Below are 11066 nucleotides of genomic sequence, written 5' to 3' on the forward strand. Positions count from 1 at the left end.
AATTATACATTGAAAAATACCTTGTTTGCTTGTTAAGTTTCTCATCTGTTAGAATGACCATGATAGTTCCATTTCTTTCATATGTAAATCACAAAACTTATTTTTAAAAGTTACATTATCAGGTTAACTGTAACAATTGGTGTCAGCACAGGTAAGGAGTTGAGATGTTGAAGGTGTTAGCCCCATGTGTTCCCTGTCTGTGCCATAATGTTTAGACTGATTCTAATCTAAAAAGTGAGTTAACAGAGTCTCACATGGATTCATGCAGTTTTTGAGCAAAGTACAATGTAACTCTGCAAGTACAAATTCACCCCACAAACATATATGTGTATGTGTGCATGTGGATTTTGTGTCTGTGTGTCTGGGGTGCGGGGTTGTGAGTGTCTGTGAGAGAGAGTGTATATGTGTGTGAGTGTAAAGTGGTCTAAGTCTGTGAGAGGGAGCGTATGTGAGTCTGGGAGTGTGTGTGCCTGTAGGAGTGTGTGTGTGTGTGTGTCTGGGGTGGGGGGTTGTGAGTGTCTGTGAGAGAGAGTGTATATGTGTGTGTGAGCGTAAAGTGTCTAAGTCTGTGAGAGGATGCTGTGTAATCATTCTCCTAACTGATTTGATCATTCATTTCAATCCCAAGAGATTTAACTTAGGAAAAGAGTGTCTGATATAGAGTCTGCTAGCTTTTTGAGTCCATTTCCATTTACTTGTTTCTCTATTTTCTTTGGAAAAAATAACAAAAGCAAGTCTCTTTAGACATGACCAAACTTTACAAATTCATATTTTTCCCAAAGTACTCAAGCACCTTATCCTTAACAGGACAATAGCTCTTACAGGTTAATGGGTCTATAATTTCCAATTACTTTATAAAACTCTTTACAATAAGTAAACATACATTTGTCATGTTTCAATCTAAAAGGCAAGTTCTTGAACTGAGAAAACTTTGGAAGACTCTGGATAAAGCATCTGCAATTTTCTTGTCTACTTCCTTTGAAGTGCTGATGTGCTGATATATGTCAGTAAATTGTGCCATTACTTTTCTCATATTGTTTTCTTATTACATTAACTTCAGTGAGTTCCAGTCCTTGATTCATTGTTCTTTTCCCTAGAATGCCTAGTGTGTTATCCTCTTCTGTAAAAACTGACACAAAGTAATTCTGGTTAGGATCTGGAATGCATTGCCTGAGAACGTGGTGGAGGCAGGTTTAATTGAGGCATTTAAGAGGGAATGAGATTACCTGAAAAAGAAGGATGTGTTGGGTTTCTGTGGGGTGTGTGACATGTTTGGGTGAATTACTCTTTCAAAGCACTAGCACATATAAAACTGGATGAATGGTCTACAACTGTGTTGGAAACTCTGTGATATTATGAATTATAAAACAAATCTGAGAAGTCTTTACATTCATTTTCAAAACTCAATTATATTTGTTTTTAATGACCTCACATTACCTTTCAGAGTAAAATAGCTTTATATTTGTCATTTCTACATATACAACAGATATAGTAAAAAACATTATAAAATAAATTAATATTAATATGACCTGCAAGTTCTTTTATGGGTACTGAGACCTCAGAAATGGTCATTTTCACCCTGCAGAGAGTCACTCCAGAGAAGGATCCCATGCTACGAACAATGGCCAGCGACAGGACCAGTGAATTTCTGGTGGCGATAGCAGAAGAGTTAAGAATATTGAGGAAAAATACCTGCTTACTGTGGGGGATCTAGTTTAAGCACACAAGGAAAGCAATGGGAAAACGTCTTATGCATTCTTTTCCCAGTCATATTGCTCTTTAAAAATGAAAAATGAGTGGTTAGGCGAGCAACTGAAGGGTAAGGTGCAAGACCACTTGTGTGGAGAAATGAGCAGGTGACCTGCTCATAAACAGATCAATACTACAGCATCTACTTTGGTTTCGTTTGATGTTCTGTGCTTCTGTCCCAGTCCTCTGTATTTACACCATGACTTATGCTTCTTTGTGCTCCTTCCTTTAGTGTTGCTAACTTCTTTCATTTACCTTGTCCTTTTCGGACAAATATTACTCTTATATTAAATCATAAATTTTGCCCAGACTAGCACCAAAAGTCCAGTTTCACTAAAGCATTAATAGAGTTGACCACCATGGCACAAATTATTGTCTAATGAGACAGATGGCTGCTATTGTATTAATTTAAATTATTCTTAGAACAGCTTCTGCTACTTGTGATAACTAATTAATTGCAACAAAACAACAGTCTGCCTTTATATTTTTAATGTAAAGTTTTATGTAAAAAGTTGAAGTGAACCAAGGAAGCGTGCATTAACTGAAAAAAAAACTTTACGGTGAACGTTTTCAGTTTCCATATTTTATTTACTGCTGGTTACAATCAAAAGCTCATCATGTAGGAGTCCATCTGTTGTACTTTTCTCATCTCCCCACTTGTGTGCTGTATAAATCTAAAAGTACAGCAAGTCACAAGGCTTTTCATTACCTCCTGGGCACACAAAAAAGTTAGTGTACCATGGCAAAGTTGGGGGTGACTTAAAATAGAATCTATGATTAGTCTGGAATAATCTAAATGGCAAGCAAACCAGAAAGAGGACACTTGCAATCATTCCCTTTTATCCGTTGCTCCCTGCTCTCGAAAAAAATGAACCAGCTAATCATCCGCTAAGAAGAGACAAGATTAGGGCTGCATTGGTATAAGGAATATGCAGAAAATACATACACAGTTTTTTTTCAGTAAAGGTACACCCAAATGTTTCAAAACAAGCCATATCTCTCAGACTGACTTGGCTTCTTTCTATCACATGTGATTGCAGACGATTTTTTGTTTGAAAAATCTATATTTAGCAGCCTAAATGATACTGGACCAAAGAAAAAAAGCTTTTAAACTGATAACTGTACACATTGCTATCCACTGTACAAAAGAGAAAAATATGCCGGAAGAGATGTTGGAGCATGTTGGCGAAGTTTTTTTTGAAAAATGAAACAGATTAGAAGGAAACAGCAACCAATGCCATCTCTCTCCCTCCCCCCACCCCCCAAGAGGCTGGTCTGTAACCGTGGCAGGCCCAGTCTGCATAGTTGTTTGATTGCTTAAGTCTGGTGGTCAGACAATAGGAACAGAAAGAATGGCTGTTTCCTTCCTTCCTTCCTGTTCAATGTTCTGCCTGAGTGAGCGGACTCAATGGCACTCCTGCTCCACGGTAACACGGGACTCCACCATGGCTAAGATCAACAAAGGAGCTTTCTAGGGTATTTCCAATTGCACCTCGGGCAAGCTGTTCAACGTCGGACAGAGAGAAACAGGAAATCTGAGCACTTCTTGTGGGTGGGGAGAAGAGACGCTCAACAGGTGTTTTTTTTAAAAAGGAGACAGCATTTTAGAGGAGGGTTAAATTCAAGCAAGGCGGAACTTTACCCAAATAACAGTACCCGCGGGGGCAATAAAACATTTGCTTACTCGGGAAACAATTGGAATACCAAATAGTTAAGAACACAAGGGAGCAAAGTGATAAAGAGGCCCTGTTTAAATAAACCGTTCTGTAAAATGCCAGTTGTGATCATTCTCACCAGTTCTTTGAAATGGGTGCCCGCTGTTCGTGGGTTTATCTGATATTGAAATTCTTGCTATACGGTTCGGAGCTAAAGGGGGCGGGGGGAGAACATTTGCAGATACTGGACTTTATTTTGCATAAAGTTGAGAGAGGCAGAAAGTTAACAAGCTCGCCAACCGTGCATAGATGCCAAAACTCTTCTCTTTTACTTCCTCTGTGTGCTCCCACTCTCCCACATCTTTCACAGTTCCTGGCATAATCATGTAAGCTGCCCGGAGCCCAGGCTTTCAGAGATTTGCTAATTCTGTTTGCTCAAAGGTGTGTATAAACAGGCAGCCATTCACGGGGTGTCATTTTCCCATATAATCAGCAGGGCTTTGTGAAAAAAAAAGCTGCATAAAAGCATTCATTACTGAAATTCAGCGCGACTCCCTCCCCATTCACGGCTTCCTGTTCCCTTCAGCAGGCAACTCATCCCCTATTAACACACAAATACGAAACATACAAACTGAGGCAGCTTCTTGGGAATACTAATTAGAGGCATGTAACTTGAGGAGAGCTTAAGAAAATAAAAGCAGGAAACAGAAAAGACAAAAAAAGCTTGCAGCTTCACAAAAAAAGGCGAGCGGTGAAATCACTTTAGGACCTTGGGCTTTCAGAGTCGAAAAGTTCCTTGCGGTAAATACATTCCCAATTTTATCAGCATACCATGGCGCCTGCACATTAAACATTGGTTAATTCCTACTCCGCTATATTTTTAAAATTGCAGTGCCAACAATCTGGGTTCATTTGGGAATTGTTCTCCTAGTTTCCTGAATGTAACCTCAAAGTAATATGGTGTTAGAGGTTCAAATGGCCTATTTGCGTTTTGCATAAACTGAACTAATTCTTTTCCTTGCAAATTTCCTTGCAAAAACCGAAAGCCTATACGTTCTTCCAAAAACATTCCCCTATCCTTCCCATGGCTTCGTTTAGATCTTATTGAGATTATTTTGCGAGTGTGAAGAAATGTACTTCATGGACCACCTTCGCTCTCCTTGAACAAACTTCACATAATCTTAAAGGTTGCTCCAATTGTTCACATTTTGCAGAAGCTACAGCTATTCAGTAACTTGTAAGTAAATGTGCAGAAATTCAGCTCAGATCTTCAGATCCTCTTGCACACACTTTTGACGACTCTGTCTTTATTGAATTCTAAAGGCACACCATTTCTTATCTGTGGAGACATTTGAAAACTTAATTGCTTCATAGCCCATTTCCAACAGTTAACTTGTTGCAAGCAATTTGTACATTGAAATTTAGTAACGGTTTCCTTGCCAGAGCGAACAAATGGTCTGAGACGACCAACAGTTTGAGTTCAATCAATAAATCTCTAGCCATTTCTCATTTCACCCTCTGGAGAATACAAGAGAGACCAGGATAAAGGGGTTTTCCATAAGGTGCAAACTTCATCCAAGTATACTGTAATATAATGCTGTCACAATAGCATCATTCAAAAGTTTTACTATTTCCAATTAAGCAAATAGAGGGAAGAACAGACAGAAGAGCCAACATGAATTAAGGAGACAGTCAACTTTTTAAGTCCAACCAGTGGGAAATTACAACTTGTGCTGTAACTGCGAAGTTATTCAGATGACAATTTTGCAAGTTTAACATTTTTACCAGGTATGTGGAGTGAAAGACTAACAGAACAAGGCAGGGTAAATGAAGGAATAATGTTCTTGATGACTGGGAGCCCACACTAGGAGTCGTAAGGATATAATGTAGGCCACTTAGGATTGAAGAGAGAAATTTCTTCATCCCGATGCGGGTGAGCCTGTGTAATTCCCTGCCACACAAAAGCAGCTGAGGCTAAAACATTGAAATGTTTTCAAGAAGACATGGTTCTGAAGGTTAAAGGGAGCAAAGGTTTAAGAGGAAGCAGGAACAGGGGACTGAGCTGAATGATCAGCCAGGATCATATGGAATGATAGAGCCAGCTCTAACAGCTGAATGGTCTCCTCCAAAACCTAATGTTTCTACAAGCAGCAGATGGTTTCATTACTTTGGGCTTTGAGTAAAATTCTGATTTTTTTTGCATATATGAATACAAATCTTAAGTTTCCCACAGGCAAATTATGCTGGAATATGAAAGGATGGAATTTCTAGTCTGTTTTGTGTAATGGCAAGAATTTGGGGTAAATGCATTTTTGCACCTTTTTGGGCTCCTATCCCCTGATGTCATATTTGCAGTAGGGTCTAGCAAAGATGTCAAGCTTCACCCACTAGAATTCCCACCAGTTCTGCAGAACGACTGGATATTTTGCTGAGTGCACCTACACAAAGGTGGCACTTCCTGCAACTGGGTCCCACAATGTCACACCAAATAAAGATCAATCTGAAAGAGGCAAACCGTCACAACAGGAACTAAAATTACTCAACTTTCCACGAGTTAGACCAGACTGGCTTGGCATGAATATGAGTAACAGAAGTAGGCTATTCAATCTCGGGTTTCAGCTCCACTATCCTGCCTGCCCTCCATCTTGGCCTCAGATATTTTCAACGATGGAGCATTTGCAGTCAAGAATTCCAAAGATTCACAACTCGAGTGAAAAATTTCACGTTTACCAGACCAAGTCAACAGCCTGAACCCTCTCTGCATTATACAAATGATCCTAAGCTAAGATTTGGAAAGAGATTAGGGTAAAAGCAGACAGGCAAATAGAATTTCCTTCCAACTGCACTTCCAGTAACATAAGTAACCGCTTGGAAGTTATTAGCAAAAGGTTTTTCAACATATAAAAGAAAATTGGGAGACTTAAGAATCTCACTCTACAGAGCTACAGAGCAATCACAGCATGCAATTTTATGTAGCAATTGATACAGGTCAAATTGCATAGGAAACACTGACTGATTATATTGGTGTTGATGCGAATAATTGGACAAAAACTATGACAATCCAATGCAAGGATTGTGGAGAGGAAGTGAATTTCCTATGGAAAAATTCACATCTAAATACATACATAATTAATTTTGAAAGTACAAAGCAACAGCTACTGTAGCACTTTTAATTTCTCAGAGGTTTCCTTCAAAAGTGGCCATATGGAAATACTGCACAAATTAATAATCAAGGAGAAGTACACAGCCTACTAGAAATAAATAAAAAAAAAATTGAGATATTAGTAATAATTGTCAAAATTCATGCAAAATAGTGTGATAGATTTTATGAAGTAGATCAGAGAAAGACAGCCAGATTGTGTTAACACAAAACACTCCAACTTCAGTGACATATATCTGGTTCAGCTCACATTGCTGGGATAAGCTACAATGCTTGGCATACCATTACACTTCCAGATTTTGGTTTCATAACTTGAAAAATGGCTTTAAAAGAAAAACATTTTCAGACAATGATGATTTGTGGTAGTGCAGCATTCCAGAATGAACTTGTTGGGTTTGCCTGTGTGCACAGTGAACATCTGGTAAATAGTACTGCGAGTTCAGTCTTGGCACACAATCCAAGTGAAACATATGGTGCCCCTGTATTCAAACCTATTCCATGCAAGCCTGCAAAATCATTCAGCACTCTACAACTTCCAGATGCACGGTTGGCTGTTTTTTTCCAGAGATTTCTGCAGTTCACAGGAGTGCAAGAGGGAGGGAGGAAATTGACTTTGGTTCCATAATCACACAAGGCATAAGGAGACCTTACAATTCCAAGTTGCCAAAAAAAGCTAATGGGAGCATCCATCAAAAAGTTAAAACTCATTCAGAAGTGGTGAACATCCACTTTTTTTTGTCATATTTTATCATAGCACTTCCAAGATCAGATAGTTGGCAGTGTAACAAGTATTTTTTAAAAAGCCACATCAATACAGGACCTTTTTAAAAAGAAGTTACAAGTAGAGCTGTGCTTGACCAGTGTGGATGTAAACAAACTTCTAGTCGAAATACAAAAGTAGATGCTTAATTAAACAAGGTATCTCAACAACGGCACCCTTGTGCACTAATCAAAATAGTGTAGAAGAAGTTCCGTTTAAGCAGGGAGGACAAGTAACACTGTCAGCTGATTGGCTTATAAAACTAGGAGCCTGAAAACATGAAACAGCTACATTTTAACTCAGACAGCACATTTCAAACTTAAGATGTCTTTGATTTAATGAAGTTGCAATTGGATATTGGGAACTGCTATGCCAACTTCCCCAGTTAGGTATGAAGAAAACAAAAACAACAACTTCAGAAGTTGGAAATTTGATCCTGCAATTGTAGAGGTACTCAGTAACATCTCTAGTAAAAAAAAAACAAGTTGATGTTTTGTGCAGAACTTTAGCAGTTCCGCGGAATTATACTACTCAAAATGTTAACTTGTATTTTCTTTTTACAGATGTTCACTGACCAGTTATATACTTTTACATGTTCATTTTCTGCTCCCCCATTAGGGTATTGGTTGCTTAAGCCTAACATCTAGTCTCCAAATTATTAAAGTAACGTTCATTCTGAATTGTTATATATTGACATGCACTGTTTACTGAAAACTGCAATGTTTCAAATTGTAGACAGTCTGATAATTCCAATGAAATCCTTTTTAATGTACACTTATACAGATAATGTATGTATAAAAATCTTTGTAGATGCACATTTATTGCAAATATTCCCCAGATGGCAATATTAGGAATACTGTATTTTTCTGATCAGTGTGTACTATACTGCTGTGTAATTACAACATTTGCAGGTGGCATAAACTTGGAATATTGTGAACTGTGAGAGGAATAGGGAGAGACTTCATAAGGAAGCAACCTGTGGTGGAGGGAAAGGAAACAAGATAATGAGAGTCCAGAGACAGTATGTTCCTGTTAGAGTGAAGGGCAAGACTGGCAGGCATTGGGAATGCTGGATGGCTACAGAAATTGAGGTTTACTCAAGAAGAAGGAAGCAAATGTCAGGTATAGACAGCAGAAACCAAGTGATTCCCTAGAAGAGTATAAAGGCAGAATGAGTATACTTCTAGAGGAAATTAGGAGGGCAAAAAGGGGACATGAGATAGCTTGGAAAATAGGGTTAAGGAGAATCCAAAGGGATTCTACAAATATATTAAGGACAAAAGGGTAACGTGGCCTAGAATAGGTGCCTTAAAGATCAGCAAGGACATCTATGTGTGGAACCACTGGAGAGGGGTCAAATACTAAATGACTATTTTGCATCAGTGTTTACTGTGGACAAGGATATAGAAGATATAGGATATGGGGAAATAGATGACGACATATTGGAAAATGTTCATAAAACACGAGAATGTGGTGCTGGAAATCTTAAAACACAAAGGTGGATAAATCCCCAGGACCTGATCAGGTGTACCCTAGAATCATAAAATCTCTACTGTGTGGAAACAGGCTGTTTAGCCCAACAAGTGCACACCAACCCTACAAAAAGTAACCTACCTAGACCCAATTCCTCTACCCTATTACTCTACATTTATCAGATATATCCCTGACCATTATGGACAATCTAGCTTAGCCAATTCACCTAACCTGCACATCTTTGGACTGTAGGAGGAAACCAGAGCACCTGGAGGAAACCCATGCAGACACAGGGAGAATGTGCAAACTCCAGACAGACAGTTATCAGAGGCTAGAATCAAACCTGGGTCCCTAGTGTTGTAAGGCAGCAGTGCTAACCACTGAGCTATCGTGCCACCCATAAACTTTGTGGGAAGCTAGGGATGTGATTGCCAGACTCCTTGCTGAGATATTTTTATCAGTAGACATAGGTGAGGTGCCGGAAGACTGGAAGTTGGCTAACATGGTGCCACTATTGAAGAAAGATGGTAAGGAAAAGCCAGGGAACTATAAACCTGTGAGCCTGATATCGGTGGTGGGCAAGTTGCTGCAGGGAATTCTGAGGGACAGGATTTACATGTATTTGGAAAACAAGGACTGATTAGGGATAGTCAACATGACTTTGTCACTGATGGGAATTTAGACAAATGTGAGGTGCTACATTTTGGAAAGTCAAATCAGGGCAGGACTTATTTACTTAATGGTAAGATCTGGGGAGTGTTCCTTAAAAAAAAAAGAGACGTTGGAGTGCAGATTCATAGTTTCTTGAAAGTGAGGTCACAGCTAGATAGGATAGTGAAGAAGGTGTTTGGTGTGCCTGCTTTTATTGGTCAGTGCATTGAGTATAGGAATTGGGAGGTCATATTGCGACTGTACAGGACACTGGTTAGGCCACTATTGTAATAGTGCGGGCAATTCTGGTCTCCTTGCTATGGCAAAGATGTGAAACTTGAAAGGATTCAGAAAAGATTTACAAGGATGTTGCCAGGGTTGGAGGAATTGAGCAATACGGAGACGTTGAATAGACGGAGGCTATTTTACCTGGTGCATTGGGAGTCTGACGGGTGACCTTTCAAAGGTTTATAAGATCATGAAGAGCGTGGATAGGATAAAGAGACAAGATCTTTTCCTAAGGGTGGGGTGAGTCCAAAACTAGAGGGCATATGTTTAAGGTGAGGTGAGAGGGAGAAAAATTTAAAAGAATCTAAGAGGCAACTTTTTCATGCAGAGGGTGGTGCATGTATGGAATGAGTTGCCAGAGGATGTGGTGGAGACTGGTACAATTACAACATTTAAAAGGCATCTGGATGTGTATAGGAATAGGAAGGGTTTAGAGGAATATGGGTCAAATGCTGGCAAATGAGATTAGATTAGTCACGGATATCTGGTGGGCATTGACGAGTTGGACCAAAGGGTCTGTTTCCATGTTGCATACCTCTAGGACTCTAATAAAGAATGATCAGCAGATTATTGATTAGTCCAACTGGAGTTCACAACAGCCAATAATCTAAAATTTTCACCAAAAACCAGTACTTCCTGTAACATATTACCGTACATATTTAGTTTTATAAAAGGAACATTTGCATCTGTAAATTCAAAATATTTGACTTGTGCATGAGCGATGCATACCAGTTCGAGATTCCGAAACAACTTTGTCCAATATATCTTTGTTCAGTGGTTACGGAGACAATTTACCCATTTTAAAACATTTTCTACCGTCACACTGAAACACAGACCATGTACCCCAAATGCTTAGATCTGATTATTCATTTTCCTGTGCTGGAACTGTGGTAGCAGTGTCTTGAAGGACAGGTCTGAAATGTTTCAGAAATGGTTTCAGTGCAGTACTTTACAGATAAAAGATCATTGCTAGAACTTTATACAGAGGATTATGCCTAATATTTCCTTGACGTTACACAGTCGAACATATGGACATTACTTTATCCGATACAGCCCTGGAGACTAAAATTCAAAGTTACAATGGAGGCTATTAATTTCTGATACTTGATATTTTTGCTATTTCTATTTCACTAATAGCTTTCACATTAACGAAAACATTCTTTGAGATAGGGGTTTAACTGATATTTTAGGAAATGTACTAACCACCGGAAAGCTTCACAAGCTGAAATAGAGCAACCAGCTGGACTTACTTTAACCACAAAAATATGAAACCCATGATTTTACTTATCCTTTATATAAGTGTAGAGAATACATCATTGTTGGTAGTGAG

At 38.9% G+C, this 11066-nt stretch overlaps 1 long non-coding RNA gene across 1 annotated transcript in view; it reads right to left on the reverse strand.

Moving 5' to 3' along the window:
- LOC148149740 (uncharacterized) overlaps positions 1-2973 on the reverse strand; it is a 40980-nt gene extending 38007 nt beyond the window's left edge. Inside the window, exon 1 of the long non-coding RNA XR_015757410.1 lies at positions 1530-2973. This is a non-coding gene — a long non-coding RNA (uncharacterized LOC148149740). The remainder of the gene's footprint in view (positions 1-1529) is intronic.
- Positions 2974-11066: the final 8093 nt, after the last annotated feature.

This window comes from Chiloscyllium plagiosum, unplaced genomic scaffold (assembly GCF_037043375.1).
Source record: "Chiloscyllium plagiosum isolate Xiang-an unplaced genomic scaffold, Cpla_swu_hap1 HiC_scaffold_6, whole genome shotgun sequence".
Taxonomy (NCBI): domain Eukaryota; kingdom Metazoa; phylum Chordata; class Chondrichthyes; order Orectolobiformes; family Hemiscylliidae; genus Chiloscyllium; species Chiloscyllium plagiosum.